This window comes from Otolemur garnettii, unplaced genomic scaffold (assembly GCF_000181295.1).
Source record: "Otolemur garnettii isolate 467f Iridium unplaced genomic scaffold, OtoGar3 scaffold00105, whole genome shotgun sequence".
Taxonomy (NCBI): domain Eukaryota; kingdom Metazoa; phylum Chordata; class Mammalia; order Primates; family Galagidae; genus Otolemur; species Otolemur garnettii.
This window is the reverse complement of record NW_003852500.1, coordinates 5,957,340-5,965,518: the sequence shown is the minus strand read 5'-3', so window position 1 is coordinate 5,965,518 and position 8,179 is coordinate 5,957,340. Positions and strand designations below refer to the sequence as shown.

Genomic DNA, 8,179 nt, shown 5'->3' with positions numbered 1-8,179 from the left:
CCCTCATTGTTCTTTGGCGAGCTGGGACTGGATTTGAACCCTCCACCTTGGGTGCACATGGCTGGCGCCTTAGCCACTTGAGCCACAGGCGCCCAGCCTCTCTCTCTCTCTCTCTCTTTTTTTTTTCCAAAGTAGCTAACTTTATTGTTTGGCGGGCCTGGGCTGGATTTCAACCTACCAGCTCCAGTGCATGTGGCTTGTGCCTTAGCCGCTTGAGCCACAAGTGCTGAGTCCCTGCTTTTACTCTTACCATTCTTTCTTTTCTTGAGTCAGCTTTTACTAACGAATTGCTCCTTCCTTCAATTTGTGGACCACTCATAAAATGACTCTGAGTATTTCTGTGGGGATTTTTTTTTTCTCCTGGAGATGGGGTTTTGCTCTGTCACTCAGACTAGAATGCAGAGGCTGCACCATAGCTCACAGCAAGGTCAAATTCCTGTGCTCAAGTGATCCTCCTGCCTCAGCCTCCAGAGCAGGTGGGACTACATGAGCATTCCTGCACACCCCGCAAATTTTTCTATTTTTGTAGAGACAGGACTCGCTGCTGTTTAGGCTTGTTTCCAACTTCTAAGCTTGTGAGATCCTGCCACCTCATCCTCCCAGAGTGCTAGAATTACAGGAGTGATCAACCACGTCCCACCTCTGTGTTGATTTTTAAAATAATGTTCACTTTAACGATGAGTGCCTTCATATCTGTTCATTAAGAACGCATCAAAATAATATGGGAATTATTAGCCCTACAACATATCAAGAAAAAGGAGTACCTTTGCCACCGTAAGGCAGCCATTGGCCACCAAATTTGTGTGCTTAGATTCCCTGTGATTGAAAATAGTGCACTTGCCTTGTGTTTTCTGAGTCACATTCTGAGGTGAGGGGAGATCTGACACTACAATATTATCACCTAAGCCACTTCCACCTAAGGAATCCCTTCTGGGCGGCGCCTGTGGCTCAGAGAGTAGTCGCCGGCCCCACATACCGAGGGTGGCGGGCGGGTTTGAACCTGGCCAAACTGCAACAAAAAAATTGCCAGGCGTTGTGGCGGGCGTTTGTAGTCCCAGCTACTCGGGAGGCTGAGGCAAGAGAATTGCCTAAGCCTAAGAGCTGGAGGTTGCTGTGAGCTGTGACGCAACAGCACTCTAAGTAGGGCTACAAAGTAAGACTCTGTCTCTAAAAAAAAAAAAAGGAAGAAATCCCTCCTAAACTCAGCCCCTTCGAATCGCCGCAGGCTATCTCTGAATTTTCCGGGGTGTCCTCCGACGCGGGTAGGGCATTTTCTTTTCTCACGCCGCTCTTAAAACCCGGGGTTACCGGGGCTCGGAGTTAGGCCTTCATCCCGGGCCATCCAATTACCGTCCGCCAGAGACTCAAGAACTGCGGGCGGGACCCCGCCCTCCAGGCCACAAACTAGTCCTCCGCATGTCCCACCCCGCGCTCGGCCGGCCAATCGCCGGTTCCGCTCCATTGGCGTCACAATGGCGCCGTAGTAGCTCCGCCCCCGGACGCCAGCGCGAAGGTCCCACCATGCCTCGGTCCTTACGTCCTTCCGGCTCCGTCGTGGAAGCAGGACTGCGCCTCGTCCTCTGAAGAAGGTGGGGTTCGGGGGGCACCGCGCGCTGTGGCGCCGGCAGCTAGTAGCTGAAGGTAGTAGGTAGGCTTTTGGGGTTGCTGTATCTGGGTGTTAGGAGCGTAGGGCCAAGCCAGGGTTGGGCACGCCGGGAGCAGGAGGGGCACCGGAAGCGCTGCCTTGCGTTCGACGGGCGAGAGTGGCGGTCTCAGTCCCCGCGCGCGCCTTACCCCGCCCCTGAGAAGCCCCGCCCAGAGCGCGCAGCCGGGGGTTTCCATGGTGACGGTAAACAAGCCTCAACTGCCTCAACTACAACTGCCAAGTCCCCCGCGTTCCACCCTCCTCTAGGTGCTGCGAGGGACGCCCGAGGAGCCGGATGTGAGAGCGGGAGCGTGGAGACTCGAAGCCCGAGGTGAGGGGCGGCCTGGGCGAGCGGGCGATGGGTCCGAGGTCGAGGGCCGCCCCCCCCCCGTGGTCAAGCGGCGACTGGGCCCACTTGGGGTGGAGACTGGGAGGCGGGATCCAAGGTTGAGAGCCGGACACTCGAGACCGACCGGTGACTAAACCCACTGGGGCCGGGGACCGCGGGGCTGAAGTTGAGGATCCGGGCAACAGGATCCGAGTTCCGGGTCGAGGGCCGCGCAACCGTGTCTGACTGGGGGGACTAAACCTACCGTGGGTCGAAATGGGGAAGTTTGGGATACAAGAGGCGACATTCCATGTCGAGGTCCTTGTACACCGGACCAACTGGGGATTTCGCCTAACGGAGTGGAGACCGTCGTGCTGGGACTTGGGAGGCGAGATCTGAAATCCGGCACCACACACAGGGGATCGAGCCGGGACTGGGGCCCACTGGCATGAGGTGGCACTGTGTGTGCCCAGCACTGGTCCCACGGGATGGCGACGGCGGGTTTTGATTTGGCGTCGGGGCATTGGGGTTCGCAGACTCAGCAGGTAGGGCCTGGCCGGCGTGATGAAGGCTACGAAGGGCGGCGTAAGACGGCCCGTACTCGGTAGGGCACTGGCGGCCGTCGGAGGACTTTCATTTTAGAAATGAAAGCCCTACGCTCACGTGGCCGAAGGCGCCCGCGAGTTGCACAAGACTGCCTTGTGGGAAGCTGGCTCCGCCCTCCTCCCACGCCCGCCGCCAGAGCCCCGCTCCCCGGCCCTGAGGCCTTTCTTCCTCCTCGGTGGCCGCGTGTGTGCTCCCAGCGACGGGGTGTGCGTCGCTTTCCTGTTCTAAAGGTATTGTGTTGGTGTTTGGAGTGAAAATCTTTGCCTCCCGAGCTTAGTCGGCCGTTTCTGTTTCCTTTTGCTTTACTTTCTTGTATCTCTGAATGTATTTTGCTGATTCCTCACCGCTGTGAGGAAACTTCTGGAAGCGGCCCCGGCTCCCGCCGCGCTCGCTCCCGCCGCGCTCTCTCCCGCCTTCCCGGAACCTTCGAGATGCGGACCAGGTCCCTGCTGAAGGTTCCTGGAGTAGGGGACCCGGCCCTGCTCCCCGCCTGACCACCCTCGGGCACGTGGTGGCCCTCTGGGAGGAGGGAGGAGAGCCCGGCGCGGGGCGCCTTTCTGCGGCTTTTCCTTCCATTTCAGTCGGAGGAGGACGAACGAATGCGCCACTTCCTGGTTTTCGAAACTACGCTTGAGGCGCCGGGGCCTCCTGCCTGCGACTGCGGGCCAGCTGCGTGGCGGGACCCGTGCACGGAGGGGCGGCTTTCGCGGCTGCTTCCTGAAACCGCTTGGGTGGGGGGTGGGGAAACAGTATTTGGGCCGGTCTAGCGCCCGGCAGCTAGAGCCTGGTGCGACCGGGAGAGTTCGGAACGCTGCGAATATCTTTTGATTTGAAAAGTCATCCGAGGGCGGCGCCAGAGGCTCAGTGGGTAGGGCGTCGGCCCCATATACCTAGGGTGGCGGGTTCGAACTTGGCCCCAGCCAAATGCAACAAAAAAATAGCGGGGCGTTCTGGCGGGTGCCTGTAGTCCCAGCTACTCGTGAGGCAAGAGAATAGCCTAAACCAAGGAGTTGGAGGTTGCTGTGATGCCACGGCACTTTTCCCGAGGGCGATAAAATGAGACTCTTGTTTCTTTAAAAAAAAAAAAAAAAAACTGAACTAAATATAACTTAAATTTAAGTGCATGTTTGTCTTCAGATTTACAGTAAGAACAAAGATTTCGTGAGTCCTCTGATTAGGCAATAGAGTAAATCTAGCACTGAAAAGTGATGTTTTCAGTACTAATTTTTATACAAGATTTCCTCGTTTTAAAATAACCAAGTAAACTTTCTGCTTTTAATCAATATTGAAAGATCGCTTTATTAATGATGTTAAGAAGTCCATCGTGTGCCTTTAAGATATTAATGTCCTCATAAGCATTTCTTTGAAGTGATTAGATTTAGTATTTACATGTTAGAATTTTTTTTTTTTTGAGACAAGTCTCACTATGTCACTCTCGGTAGAGTGCCATAGTATCACAGCTCACAGCAACCTCCAACTCTTGGGCTTAAGCGATTCTCTTTCCTCAGCCTCCCAAGTAGTTGAGACTACAGGCACCTGCCACAGCGCCAGCTATTTTTTTTATTATTATTTTGGTTGTAGTTGTCATTGTTTGGCAGGCCCGAGCTGGATTTGAACCTGCGAGCTCCAGTGTATGTGGCTGGCGCCCTGCCACTAACCTACAGGTACAGAGCCTGCCTGGCTATTAGAGATGAGGTCTTGTACTTGCTCAGGCTGGTCTCAAACCTGTAAGCTCAAGCAGTCCGCCTACCTCAGCCTCCCAGAGTGCTAGGGTTACGAGCAAGAGCCACCACTCCTGGCCCACTTTTTTTTTTTTTTTTTTTTTTTAAGACATAGTCTCACTTTGTCACCCTTGGTAGAGTGCTATGACGTTCATAGTTCACAGCAACCTCAAACTCGAACCCACCAGCCCCACCAGTATGTGGCCAGTGCCCTAACCACTGAACTACAGACACCCAGCTCCCAGTTCTTGACACAACTTCAGTTAAGCATTTCTCATGTAACATTACAAAACTTATCCTACCTCATACTTTGTCCCCATTGACATATCAGTATGAGAAACTGCAGTAAATGAGTTTGAAATGGTTGAGTACCCTTGCAATACTAAAATGAACCCAACTTGGTCATGATGTTATTGTTTTATTGCTGGATTTAGTTGGCTGATATTTTGGGACTTTTGCATTTAAGTTTTAAGTGAAACTTGATAAACTAATTCTAAAATTCTTTTGGAATTGGAAAATCAATTCTAGGTTGATTGTAGATTTACTTACAAAAAGCCAATAAGCAAGCTCAGCGCCTGTGGCTCAAGGGGCTAAGGCACCAGACACATACACCCAAGGTGGCGGGTTCCAATCAAGCCCCGGCTGCAACCAAAAAATAGCCAGGCGTTGTGGCCGGCGCCTGTGGTTCCAGCTACTTGGGAGGCGGAGGCAGGAGACTCGCTTGAGCCCAGGAGTTAGAGGTTGCTGTAAGCTGTGATGCTACAGCACTCTACCCAGGGGGACAGCTTGAGGCTCTGTCTCAAAAGAAAAAAAAAAAGCCAATAAGCCAATCAAAACAGAACTTTATAAGTTAAGAAAATAACCAGATGGGCTTAGGCTCGGGAAATGATTTCTTGAATAGGACACACAAAACAGGTGGTTCGTGCCTGTAATCTTAGTGCACTGGGAGGCTGAGGTGGGTGGATTGCCTAAGCTTACAGGTTCAAGACCCCCATCTCTAAAAATAGATGGGCGTAGCTCATCACCTGTAGCTCAGGCAGCTAAAGCGCCAGCCACATACACCAGAGCTGGTGGTGGATTCAAATCCAACCTGGGCCTGCCAAACAATGATGACAACTAAAACCAAAAAATACCCGGGTGTTATGGTGGGCTCCTGTAGTCCCAGCTACTTGGGAGGCTGAGGCAAGAGAATGGCTTAAACCCAGGAGCTGGAGGTTACTGTGAGCTGTGATGCCACAGCTCTCTACCAAGGGTGACAGCTTGAGGCTTTGTCTCAAAAAAAAAAAAAAAAAATAGCTGGGTGTTGTGGCCGCCTATAGTCCCAACTACTTGGGAGCTAAGGCAAGAGGATCACTTAGACCCAAAAGTTTGAGGTTGCTGTGAGCTATGAAATAGCAGCACTCTACCAAGGGTGACAAAGACCCTTTACAAAAAAAGAAACAATAGTAATCATAAAGGATAGGAGTGACAGGTTGGAATTAAAAATTTAACTCCTGGCTCTGCACATGTAGTAATGGTGCAAGCCACATACACAGTGGGTTCGAACCTGACCCAGGCCAGCTAAACAACAATGACAACTTGACACTTCCAACAAAAATTGGAATTTTTGTGGTGGGCACCTGTAATCCCAGCTTCTTGGGAGAGTGAGGCAAGATAATCACTTAAGCCCTAGAGTTTGAAGTTGCTGTGAGCTGTGACGCTACAGCACTCTACTGAGGACGACATAGACTCTTTCTCAAAAAAAAAAAAAATTCAGTTCCTATTAGGTTTCTCTCGACAGTAAACCCCTTTTACAGAACTCTTCACCTAGTTCAATTACAGATGTTCCTCTACTTGTGATGTGTAGGCCCATCATAAGGTGAAAATGCATTAATACATCTGGCCCTATATATGCTTAGAACACTTCATTAGCCTACAGTGTGTGTAAGTTTCCATTAATTGGGCAAGATTATCTAAAAGTGCCTGTTTTATAATAAAATTGTCGACTATCTTGTATAAGTTGCTGAAGTGAAACACAGAATGCTTTAGGTACTTCTAGTGTGGTTTTTTCACACCATGGTAAAGTTGTGAAGTTCTAAGTCAAACCACATTTTAGGTTGGGGGCCATTTGTATTACACACTGTCTCCTTATAAGTCTAATTGTATCTGTACACAAGATCTATGTTGACGATTGTATGTGTACGTAATATCTGTCGTTAACATCTTCATTCTTAGTCTTCTAATGGAGGGCCCTTTTTTGCGCTATGATATTTGGTTAGAATAGTGTAGTCCAATAGAATGATAACAATGACATGATTATTTTAATTTTTATTTACTTACTTATTTTGAGACAGTCTCAAGCTATCTCTCTGAGAAGAGAGGGCTGTGGCGTCACAGCTCACAACAATCTCAAACTCCTGGGCTGAAGTGATTTTCTTACTTCAGCTTCCCAAGTGCTTGAAGGTGCCTGCCACAATGCCTGGCTATTTTTGTTACAGTTGTCATTGTTGTTTTAGCTGGCCTGGACCAGGTTTGAACCCTCCACCCTCCTTGTATGTGGCTGGCACTGTAACCACTGTGCTACAGGCACAGAGCCTATTTCAGTTTTTAAATTAGTGCTATATACCATACAATTAATCCTTTTAAAGTATGTGCAGTTCAGAAGTTTTTATTTAGTGTGTTCACGGAGTTATGAAACTATCACCACTATCCAATTTCATAATGATTTTGGGTTGAAACTCCTTTGCATTCTTGCGATAAATCCTACATGGTTGTGGTATATAACCTTAATATGTTGCCAGATTTAATTTGGTATTTTGGGCAGAATTATTGCATGTATGTATTCATAAATCTGTACTTTGATTTTGGTATCTTAGTGTATGAGTTTGAATAGGGCTACTATATAAAGTACCATATACTGGTAGCTTTAACAACAAATTCATTTTCTCAAAATTCTGAAAGCCAGAAGTTGACAGTGTTGGTTCCTTTTGAGACAGGAGAAATAGTATGTGAATAACAGAAATTCCAGAAGGAGAAAAGGACACAGATGGAGGCAGGAGAAGGGATAGAGAAGGGAGTTTTTCTGGCTTAAGTTCAATTCTGTAGTTCCCATCAGGATATTTTAAAAAGATACAACCAGACATAAGTTGGTAAAACTCTTAAATTTAGAATGTAGAGAAAATTGCTTTGGAAAAAGTATGTCCTCCAACTTTCTTATGTTTCCCCATTATTGTTTCTATTTTTTTCTCTTCTGAAGTATTTCTTCCACAAGTTAACTGATAAATTCAAACTCTAGTAATTTTTAGTACCAGGAAGTTGTTCGTTCTGTAATGGAATATCTAAAAGTGCTCTTGTTATATTTTTTTCCTCTGTTGAAATAATAGTGGTTTTCATCTAGCACTTCTTGAAACCTGCCTAAGTGTCAGGTGTGTACTCTTAGTGCTGAGCCCCTGTCTATATAGTGCCACATCCCTTTCTTCTGCCCAGCTGTTATCACTCCCTTGAGGCTGAGTGTGTGGTCTCCTGAGCAGCAAAACAGGAGCACAGCCTTAGCTACTGCCGCAGGCTACTTGGAAGTTGTCAAGGTGTCATTTTTCCATAGAGGTTCGTTATCTCCTGAGCCTCCAGGGACATGCCTTCCTGAGGGAGCTGTAGATACCAGGAACCTTTATGCCCACCTCCAGGATGTGACTGCATCACTCAAGTGCTGCTTGTTTAGGGGTGCAGGAAAGTTGGTGAAGTTGTTTGGGAGTTTTATCTTCTATAAGTTGTATTTTTTCTTTCTTTTTTTTTTTTGAGACAGAGTCTCACTATGTACAGTGCTGTGGCATCACAGCTCACAGCAACCTCCAACTCCTGGGCTCTAGCGAGTCTCCTGCCTCCACCTCCCAAGTAGCTGGG

At 48.8% G+C, this 8,179-nt stretch overlaps 1 long non-coding RNA gene across 5 annotated transcripts in view; it reads left to right on the top strand.

The window, feature by feature from the left end:
• Positions 1-1,525: 1,525 nt before the first annotated feature.
• The window catches only part of LOC105887697, a 13,654-nt gene continuing 7,000 nt past the window's right edge, over positions 1,526-8,179 (top strand). The window contains exons 1-2 of one of the 5 annotated variants that reach the window (XR_001161567.2): positions 1,526-1,589; positions 1,913-1,976. This is a non-coding gene — a long non-coding RNA (uncharacterized LOC105887697). The other 4 variants (XR_002774986.1, XR_001161569.2, XR_001161566.2 and 1 more) reach the window with 4 other exon arrangements.